Source organism: Leucopleurus acutus (assembly GCF_964270905.1).
Source record: "Leucopleurus acutus genome assembly, chromosome: 18".
NCBI lineage: Eukaryota > Metazoa > Chordata > Mammalia > Artiodactyla > Delphinidae > Leucopleurus > Leucopleurus acutus.
The window spans coordinates 17,642,189-17,654,131 of NC_139160.1; positions in this window are offsets into that span (position 1 = coordinate 17,642,189).

The following is an 11,943-nucleotide window of genomic DNA, read 5'->3' on the forward strand; positions in this document are numbered from 1 at the left end:
GAAATTAAAGGAATTAGTCCTTGGTTTGAAGAAAATTACAGGTTGCATATATTTCAATTGCACAGTGAAGATCGTGCATTAGATGGAGCAAACAGCAATATCAGTTAGCTTTGGGAGAGAATGAGAGATGCTTAAGCAACAGTAAACTTGGCCTTTAGTTGTGCCGTTTGTTTAGATGGAAAAATAAGTTATGAGAATAAAATGTCAGAGGTAATTAAGATGATATTAACATATGCTTATAATTATATACTCAGGATTGTGCTAGGCACCAATGACACTAACTGAGGAATTTCCCATTTGGTTGAAGAGAAAAGTCTTAACAGCATGAACTAGTTCAGTAATAGTGGCTGTTTAAGAGTCAATGTGAGTGGTGTGGTGAAGACAAGATCAGAGGAAGGCATGGAAGCATCACGAAGATTTCACAGGGGAGGTGGGAGTCAAACAGAATTAAAGATCATAGGATTTGAAGGTAAGAGGAAGAGCATTGGAGGTGAGGAACACAAGTTCAGGGTGGGAATTAGCTTCACTGATACTGAGTCAGGAAAGAGCATGGCCTAGTTTGGAAAAAAAGTTTGAGGCCAAATTGTGGAATGTTTTGATGTCAGAATAAAGAGTTGAACTTCATTCTGTAGGAAATGGGAAGCCACTGAATAATTACGTATATGGCACTAACAAGATGAAAACAGAATTTTGGGAAGACTAATCTGATAACAGGGTCCAAGATTTAAGGGGGAAGAAATTTCCTTTATTTTAATAGTTTTGAGGTTATTGAAAATTATAGATTTTTTTAATGCAGTAATGTATATAAAAGTACAACATATGTGCCTAGGTTAAATTCCATTGAACCATTTAATTTCAAGTGTATTGTTTACTAAAATTTTCAATTTGTAAATAAAATGAAATGAATGTAGAAACAATTAACGATGACAAATACTCCTAAAGTCCTATAAGAGGAAATTATGTGTATATATATATATATATATATATATCAATCCTATATAAATTATCTTAATATAATGATCTTAACTATATTGTATGACTAAAGTTAGTATGTTGCTTAAATATTAACTACATTTTAGAGTACGCCTCACTAGAGCTTTAAAAATCATTACATATACTCTGAAATGTAGTGCTCTGTTTTGATATTTTTAACAATGATTACACTCAATTATGTTAATAATTTTTTCTCTAAACTTAATTTCCATACATGTAGAATTTTATTCTTGATGAAAGTCACTTTATGAGGGCCTTAAGAAATGACTCATTCAGGTAAAGACTACTGTTGTATAAATATTTGCAGTTGTTTAAGAGAACTTGATTTGTAGAAACTGTTTATTTTGGAATCTTTGTGTAGCGTTCACTAATCATTATGTGCTCTAGTTTTATCTTGAAAAATGTCAGTTATAATAATAAATTTTATAATTTCAATTTAGAAAACTACTCTCACCCTGCTCTATGAGACATTTTTAGAACATTTCTTCTACAAATAAAGGTACAACAGTTTTCTATTATAGTTTTCAATAGCTAGTAGATTCCTGTACTTTCTTTATCTTAAGTAAAGGCAGTAGTATATCTCATAGAACTTTGGTTCTGAAGGTCTAAATTTATCAGATACCTACCTATACAGCATTGCACAAGAAATCCATGCTTCTATTTTTTAACATGAGTCCAATTGAGTCTCTCTGATATCAAAGCATGTGGTAATAAATGCCTTGTCAAAAATGTATTTATCTTATAATGGTCTTGTTGTTTATAACACTGTGCTAGTTGTTGCTAGAATGTGGCTGGATCTCTGGGAACTTGCGCTGGATCTAAAGCAGCCCACACCCCTCCCAGTCAGGCAAAAGACACAGACAATGCAGAAGATGTGTGAGACTCGTTATACAATATGAACACAGGTTAGGCATTTTGTGAAGGTCATTGACCTCTGTGCTGTGAAATTCAATGGACATTTTTTCAGTTCTCATTTGCTTTGATCTCTCAGCAGCTCTCACTGCCTCCTCCTTAAAAGGCCCTCTTTCCCTGGCATTTAGTAACATCATGCTCACACCGGGCTTTTCTTTTTCCAACTCTTTCAGGGACTCTTGCTGGGTTGTACCCAGCATTTAAGTTCTGTAATTCTTTGAACACTCAGGTTCAAGACACTGTCAGGACTTCAGCTAACATTTAATGACTCTCACAATCCCTGTAAAGCAGGGATCACAAACTGTTAGCCCGTAGTTACACCATTTTTAAATTTAAATACACTTTAGCGAGGCATGCCCCTTCTTCCTTTCCCACAGTCCTCCCTCTCTGCAGGCATTTGTGTTAGCCGCTGTGTTGTTGCTCGAGGCCCCTGCTCCTTCCAGATTCAGGATTCCTGCTCCCGAAGTCCCTTCTTTCCTGAAGGAACCCCCTCACCGGCCACCAGATTCCTCTTCGTCATCCTCATCCCCCAAGCACAGCACAACTGACACATCCCAGGTATGTCAAGCTTTCCAAGAAGTTCCAGGCCAAGGTCAGATCCCTCATGATCATCTCATACCATCCTATGCTCTTCTTCCATTGCACACGCTAAAGTTTGTTATTATATATTTATTTGTGTAATAATTTAATAATGTTTCTCTCTCCACTTGACTGTAAAGTCCGTAAAGTCAGAGATTGTGTGCGTTTGTATGAGTGTGTTTATCCGTGTTTTCTCATCATTGCAGCCCCAGCACCTAACCCAGTGATAATAATTGTTTTTTCATGAATGTTTTAGGGAAGTAAGAATTCTCTTTTTCAGAGATTAGTGGTATATTTCAAACTTCTAAAAATTACCTGTTAACACCAGATGAAATGGTAATGTATTCTGAATTTTATTCACTTAAAATAGGCACTCTAATATATTTTATTTTATCAAAACAATATTTTCCCTCTTTATCTGCAAAGCAAAGTTTTCCATACTCCTCCTATAGCTTACACAGATGTGTCAGTAGTCTTTAGTCTTTTACAGTAGAGCTTGTCTCTTAAAAATGAGGATAACTTGGGAGTTCCCTGGTGGTCGATTGGTTAGAATTCAGTGCTTTCACTGCCGTAGCCTGGGTTCAATCCCCGGTCAGGGAACTGAGATCCTGCAAGCCGTGCAGCACAGCCATAAAAAAATAAAGAAAGAAAAAATTTTTAAAAAAAGGATAATTTTTTGAATAGTCCATCAGAGAATTTTGCTCCGGACGCGCAGGCTCAGCGGCCATGGCTCACGGGCCCAGCCGCTCCGCGGCATGTGGGATCTTCCCGGACCGGGGCATGAACCCGTGTCCCCTGCATCGGCAGGCGGACTCCCAACCACTCCAGGGAAGCCCTTTTTTTTTTGTTGTTTGTTTGTTTGCGGTACGCGGGCCTCTCACTGTTGTGGCCTCTCCCATTGCGTAGCACAGGCTCTGGACGCACAGTCTGAGTGGCCATGGCTCATGGGCCCAGCCGCTCCGTGGCATGTGGGATCTTCCCGCACCGGGGCACGAACCCGTGTCCCCTGCATCAGCAGGAGGACTCTCAACCACTGCGCCACCAGGGAAGCCCGGGAACTCTCTTTTTAAGCATAAAAATTAAGCAATATGCCATAAAAAAAAAAAGACTTAATGATATGACTAAATAAAAATGTAAAAAAAACTTTTATGTTAAAAATACAATATAGTGATAGTAGTATGTAACTATTAAAAGAAGTTATAAAGCAGTACGTATTAACAATGAGATATGTATAAGATATAATAAGTGAAAAATCAAGTTAAAAACAGTATATATACTATGATTCCAATTTTGAAAGGAAATGTAATTCATAATATATTGATAGGAAAAAACATTTGGAGGAATATACACCAAGTTATCAATGTGAGAAGATGGAAATGGGAAATGTTCAGTATCTATGTTTTATATTATAATTTTTTTGTATTTTTACATCGAGCGTCTATTACTTTTATACTGTATAAAAAAGAAAAAAGATAAATTTGTAAAAAACACAAACTCAGTTAGAACAAATACATGCAATATATATGACTATGTTCTCAATATATATGACTATGTTCTCTTGAATAACAAATCAAACAAAAGGTAGAAAAACAAGCCAGGAACACGAAAAACAGGACACAAAAAGAAGAAATACAAATGACTGATAAGCATGCGAAAAAAATTTCACTCTCATTGATAAAGAAATACCAAGCAAAACACTTATACAGCCTTTTTTTAATGACAAGTAGGCCAGCATTGAGTGGTACAGGCCATCCTGTTTGCTGCTGGAAACCAACATAGATGGATACAACATTTTGGAGGACAGTTAGGTAATCTGTATCAAAAACACTCAAAATATATATACTTAATTCAACTTCTAGAAATGTATCCTAAGAAAAGAATCAAAAACATAATTTATATAACAAGGATATTGTTATGGAACTTTCAAGGGAAGATTAGAAATATCCTAATTATCCATCAAAAGGACATGAGTTATATGAATCCTGGTACATTCAAACAAAATAATAATATGTAGCCATTTAAAAATCATGTTTTAGAAGGCTATTTAACAACTTGAAAAATTCTTTTATTATGTGAAGAAAAGCAAATTTCAAAACTATATGTAGCATGATACTGATTATTTGTGTGTATGTGTGTGCATGCATATGCACATATTAAAAAGCCATCACAGGATTAACAGTTGTTATCCATAAATAGTAAAAAGTGAGAATGATTTTTATTTTGTCCTGATTCTTTAATGAATTTTTGAACATTTCTATAATGGTTATATAATGTATTACTTTTATAGTAATAAAAAAGAAGTTCTTTTAAAGTTGCTGGCCCATGCTTTGGAAAAAAGTTTGACCATTCCTGTAAAGATTAAACATAGAGTTACTGTATGATCCAGCAAATCTACACCTAGATGTATACCCAAGAGAACTGAAAGTATATGTTCACGCAATAACTTTAACCTGAATGTTCATAACAGCATTATTCAGGATAGAAAAAAAAAAAAGGAAGCAACTCAAATGTCCATCAATGGATGAGCAGAATGTGGTATATACATACAATGGAATATTATTCAGCCATAAAAAAGGAACAAAATACTGATTTCATGCTACAACATGGATGAACCTTGAATACATCATGCTAAGTGAAAGGAAACTGACAAAAAGGCCACATATTGTGTGACTCCATTCAGATGAATTGTCCAGAAGAAGCAAAACCATATAAACAGAAAGTTAACTAGTGATTTCCAGGACTGGGGAGAGGGAAGAATGGTAAGTGACTGCTAATGGTTACAAGGTTTCTTTTTGGGGTGATGAAAAATTCTGGAATTAAATAGTGGTAATGGTCACACAACCTTGTGAATGTACTAAAACCCACTGAATCATACACTTTTAAAAGGTGAATTTTATGGTATATGAATAATATCTCAATTCTTAAATATGGAAAAAAGTTTATGGCCCATCAAAGTTTCCTGGAGAAAAAGAATAGCGCTTAAATGTATAGAGTACTTTATATGTAAACAACCTACAATATGGTTAGCGCTATGATAGAGGGGTGGAACATAAAAATTAAAACATCTAACAGTACCTGGGGGTTAGAGGAAGTTTCCATTAAAACAGAGATTCCTGAACTTTTTTAAAAATTTATTTATTTATTCATTTATTTAATTTTTGGCTGCATTGGGTCTTTGCTGCTGCACGCGGGCTTTCTCTAGTTGCAGTGAGCGGGGGCTACCCTTCGTTGCAGGGTGCAGGCTTCTCACTGTGGTGGCTTCTCTTGTTGCAGAGCACAGGCTCTAGGCACACGGGCTTCAGTAGTTGTGGCTCGCGGGCTCTAGAGCGCAGGCTCCGTAGTTATGGCACACGGGCTCAGCTGCTCCACGGCATGCGGGATCTTCCCGGACCAGGGCTTGAACCCATGTCCCCTGCATTGGCAGGCAGACTCCCAACCACTGCGCCACCAGGGAAGCCCCAAGATTCTTGAACTTTTTGAGAATAATAAATAAAATAACCTTTATTTATTAATCCATTTAAAATAATAATGATCCATTGCATTACTCATTCCTCTCAATGATGACATCTTATATAACCATAGTACAGTACCCAAACTAGGAAATTAACATTGACAACTAAATAGACTACAGGCTATTCAGGTTTTACCAGTTTTAGCATGCACTCACTCTTTTAAAAATTTTTGTAATTGAAAGGACAATACTGGGACTTCTCTGGCAGTCCCTAGCAGTTAAGACTCCATACTCCCAATGCAGGGGGCATGGGTTCGATCCCTGGTTGGCGGAACTAAGAGCCCACATGCCACGCCATGCAGCCAAGGAAAAAAAAAAAAGAAAGGACAATACAACAATATTAAAAAATTTTAAATAAATGATTAGAGGGAATTCCCTGATGGTCCAGTGGTTGGGACTTCGTGCTTCCATTGCAGGGGGCACAGGTTCAATCCCTGGTCAGGGAACTAAGATCCCGCAAGCTGTGCAGCGTGGCAAATAAATAAATAAATAAACATCTTAAAAAATTTTTTTTAAATAAAATAAATGAGTAGAACTACCTATAATCTCACATTAAAACCAATCGGATTACCTTATATAGAAATACATTAAATTTTTATTACAAAATAGTTTAAATATACAAAAAAGTGGTAACATAAAAAATAGCCAGGTACCCACATTATCTCCATGTATGTTTTTACACTTTTACCACATATGTAAATATCCATGAAAATATGTTGTATTATTTTGCAAGTTTGAAAATCTTATATAAAAGTTGTATCACAATACACAAGGATGCATCTTTTAAATATTGGGTTGGTCAGAAAGTTCATTCAGGTTTTTCCGTAACATCTAATGTTTCTATCATAGTAATACATGCTGTCAACTGCTAGTTGGGGATGACACTTTCCAACCTCTCTTCCTACTTTCCCCAGGAAGGGGTTATCATGGAGATCAGAGCTGAGACTCTAGAGAGGCCTTGCCTGGACTGGAATCCAGAATCTTCTATTCATCAGCAGTGGAACATTTGACAAATTACTTACTCTGGTCTTCAATTTCCTCATATGTAAAATAGAGGTAATGACAGTCCCTATTTCATAAAGTCATTTGAGTATAAATTAAGACTATGCAGGGGAAGCACTTGGTACAGTGAAGCACAGCATCTAGACGTGCTCACTAAGTGTTTATCGTCATTATCATCATCTTTATTATTGCAGATAATGAATCTAGACGTTGCTGTCTCTTCCTGCAATGAAAGAGTGGTGCACATAACCAGAGCCAGCTCAGAGCAGGGGAGTAACGTGTTTTCTGCCTCTCCCAGTGGTGTGCTAATCAACAGTTAACACGCAGCTTTGGGCAAGGGTGGGGGATAGGGAGCCACACTTCGCAGTGTTTACCAGTTTCCATGTTGTAAATTCTCCCACCATGGCTGACTGCAAGCTGTCAACTTGAGTTCACTGAATGCTGACTGCAGAGTTGGGAAGAGTTATCAGAATCAGCTCTCAAGTCATGTGAGCCTGCTCCAGCACACTCAAACGAGAATTTATCTTTTTTGCTGCCTCTTTGTTCACTGCTGAAACCAGGATCTGTTCCCTCTCAGGCAGAGGACCAGGCATACATATCTGATGCGCTCCTGCCGAGGTAAGAGTTTATTTATGCCTGGAAGATAGAGGAAGTCTTCAGATGTGAAGCCCAAAGCAGTGCTCAGGCCCAGCTTACCAGAGTACACATAGCAAATGATACTTTAATTCTCATTTGTTACGTTCCCTTTGTGTCCCTGAGGGATCTTAGGTGTGAGTGTGGGTGTGGCCACAGTCTAGGGTAAGATTCTGTTATCTTTGGTCATGTGGCCATAATGCCTTCTTAAGACCAACAGCACCTTACCTATTTTTAACATGTAGCATTTTGCATTGCACTATTTCTACTTAAGACGTTCAAGTAATCATCTTTCCACAGTCTTTATAGAGATACTTTCTAATGGCCGCACAATTCCATTAATACAACTAAGTATAAGGTATATGTAAAGGAAAAAGAACCAGGAGGCAAAAACTGGGAAAAATGACATAAATGTAAGAAAAAAATAAGAATTTCAAAAACTGAGTATGGTCTTAGCTGTTGATGAGAAAAGTAAATTGAGCCCTGAAAAATAACTGAATAATTGAATCTTACAGTTAGGTCTCTAATGCTTTCAGGAAGAGAAAGTACATCTCCTTATGCGGGGCAGAGGTGGGTAGGGGGCATGAAATGCATTACCTCGTGTAGAAGTCAAGTGGAGAAACTAAGGCTGGAGTGATTCATTAACCTGCTCAGGATCACACAGGGCAGATCACCCAGGCCAGGCTTCATTCCACTATAGTCAGGAGTGAATGAGAATTAAGGAAATGGAGACAGGAGGTATGAACAATTCTTTCCGGAAGCATGATGGGGAAAGAAGAGAAAGAGCAATAACTAAATAAAGTATGAGGATATGGAATCACTGCTTTTATAATAAATATAAGGCTCAGCTCCTCCAAAGTTGACATTGAAAAAGGCCCCAGTGAGTGCAGGGCCAGAAGCAGACAGACAACAGAACCCTACACCCTGTCCTGGAGATTTGTCTGTATTTTGGGACACTCATCATCTTTGCTCCATCAGAGCCTCCTCGGATTGATTCTTCCTTTCATATTTGAGGCCCATATGTGAGATGACAAAAGACATTTCTTAATATCCCGTGGCACAATCAAGTCAAAGCCAGAAAGTTTAACCCAGGGGTCCCCAACCCCGGGTCCACGGACCAGTACCAGTCTGTGGCCTGTTAGGAACCAGGCTGCACAGCAGGGGGTGAGCAGCGGGCCAGCGAGCGAGGCTTCATCTGCCTCTCCTCATTGCTCCCCACCGCTCCCCACAGCTCCCCATTACCGCCTGAGCCACCCTCCCCCTACCCAGTCTGTGGAAAAATTGTCTTCCATAAAACTGGTCCCTGCTGCCAAAAAAGTTGGGGACCACTGGTAAACAGCTTTTCTCAAGGCAAGGGCAATGTTTCCTAACCTTGCCAGTCACAGAGACTGCCCCAGACACTCATTTAAATATACGGAATGTCAGGAGATTTGGCTTCAGTTCTCTGGTGGGGGCCTGGGAATGGGTATTTTAAAGTAATGTCAGTTATCCTTAAATTCTTGCAGGTTTGGGTATCACTGTGCTGGCAAGTAACAAAGAGAAATAAACACAGTAGCATAAATCCCCGTAGTTTGCCTCAGAAGAAACGGCCTACTCATAACCATGCTGGGGTCCCCAGCCTACCCCTGTGATTTGATGCCATCTTGGCACGTGCTGGCTTAATCTCCAGCCCAATCTGGGCACAATGGAGAAAGGTCCGTCGCCAAATTATAAGGTGGCAGGAGAGAAGGGAAAGAGGGCTTCTTCTGTTCTTAATATGTTTCAAACTGACTTCTAGTTCCTAACCAGCATGCCAATACAGACAAGACCCGTCTTTGCCCATCTCATCCCCTTCTTCTCTGTCCCTCCAGCAGGCACCTCCTTCCTACAGGCTTCTCAGTCTTCGGGAGGGTGACCCTAACATCTTGGTTTGCCTGGAGGAGAGTCTTGACTTAAGCCCAGAGTTCTCTCTGGTTTGGTGTCCCCTTTCATTCTCAAAAGAGTCCCAGTGTGGAGGTTAAATTATATCGTCATGCTGTCTATGAACAGAGTGAGAACAAAAACACAAGTGCACAAAAGCAAGAAGTAGTCTGCCAGCAATTTACACAATGACTTCCAATTATCAAGCAAATCACTCCATGACACTGCATACATCATTTCAATTAATTCTCACAGCACCCCATGAGGGAGCTCTGGGCACATGGATTCTTGCAAGTAAGGAAAGTAACCGGGTTAAATGACTTGACCAAGGTCATCCAACTATGAGGAACAGAACTGGATTCAAACATCTATCTGAGTGACTGCAACTTCTGCTCTAAAGGGGGCCTGCCTGACTCCTCAGGCCATGTGGCCACCCCACCCACCAATTTCTGACTGCGTTAAGAAACAGAACTTTACCAAGAACGTTGGGCAGTTTCAACACTAAAGGAACTCTCTCAATTTTCATATTTTTCATCTTACATTTGAAAGTAGAGTCTATTTCTGCAGCTGTGTATATAATTCAGCTCTTGTTTCTGTAACCTAATTTGAAAGAACACTTCCAAAAGAAGCAACAAAGTCTACAAAAGCACAGTTTGACTCAAGTAGATCCAACCAATTTATAAGTGGAAAATAACACTGAGGAATAAGTTTTGCATCACAAGTGTGGCTGCTTCAAGTCATCCTTCATGAAACTAAAGATGTAAGTGTAACCCAGAAAAGGGATGGTTCAAAATCTTTGCTTTACATCTGCATAGCTTTTTTTTTTTCAATTTTATTTATTTATTGTGGCTGCGCTGGGTCCCCGCCGCTGCACACGGGCCCTCCCCAGTCGCGGCAAGCGGGGGCCACCCCTCACCGCAGTGCGCAGGCCTCTCCCCAGCAGTTGTGGTTCGTGGGCTCCAGAGTGCGGGCCTCAGTAGTTGTGGCGCACGGGCTCAGTTGCTCCGCGGCACGCGGGATCCTCCCAGACCAGGACCCGAACCCGTGTCCCTGGCATTGGCAGGCGGACCCCCAACCACCACACCACCAGGGAAACCCTACGTCTGCATAGCTTTATCTTCTAAACCAGCTGCTCTCCCAGGAAAGATGAACTTAAAGTCTCACCCTTTGCTTTCACCACCAGATTGACTGCAGTTCTCTTTCTTTTAAAAAATGGATAATTTTTTAATTTTAATTTTTAATTCCAAAAGCACTGCCTTAATGCATTTTCTTTGGAAAAAGAAATCATAAATAAGTCTTAAGTGGCCTTCGATCAATACTCCAATCTCAGATCTGTACATTGTTACTGGTTTGTTTTTGTCCTTCTGTTTTTCTATCCAGGAAATTATTTTTCTACCTTCTGCCTTTTCCAATAAAGCTTCCAGTAGAGGAGTATTTTCCTTCTTCCCCTCAAACTCCATCTATAGGGAAGCTCCTAAAATCTCAGAGATTGAAAGCTCCAAGAGGGCTACAGCAGCTTCTCTCTCCTTCTAGTTCTTCTTTCTCTCTGTTGAGTGTTTAAGAGCAAAAGCTCTAGAGCCAGAGTGCTGGGTGGGAACCTTACCTGCATCACCTATTAGCTGAGTGACCTTGGGAAGTTCATGTATTCACTATTCATTTAAATTTATTTATTTACTGAGTGCCTTTTACGTATCAGGGATACAGTGGTATACAAGACAATGTTCCTACCCTTGTGGAACTTACATTCTAGTGGGAGACACAGAATGTAAACATATGAATGAATATAGCATAACTTCAGGTGGCAAGAAATGCCACAAGGAAAAATGAAACAGGGTCAGGGGACAGAGACTGCCTTTTACCTAGATGAGCAGAGAAAACCTCCCTGAGGATGTGATGACAGAGCAGAAAGCTGAGCATAGTTAGGGAGCAAATCATTCAAAGATGTGAAGGGAAGAGCAAGTGCAAAGGCCCTGAGGCAGAAACAAACGTGAAGTGTTGGAAGAACCGAAGAAGGCTAGTGAGCTGACACAGAGTGTAGGAGAGAGAGTGGTGGCACGTGAAGCCTCCCACTTTTCACCATCACCTCCCGTCTTCCAATCCCAACTCCAAAAATTCCCCAACTCCATTCGATCCTATAGTCTACTGTTTCACTACATTTTGCTTGCTCCCGTCCTCCCTCATGTCCTCACGTCCCTCTTTAACCAGTTTAGATATGAGATCCATTATTATCATCACTCCCCTGCGTAAACATTCAACTCCTTTTAGCTTCATACCATTTTCTCTTTCCTCAAACTTCCAACACTTCCTCCCCAACCCTTACTCTTCACTGATGAGCTTCCTATTTCACTGAGAAAATAGAAGCAAACAATAAAGGAGGCCCACAAGCTCCCACCCCGATACCTGCCCACCCACCC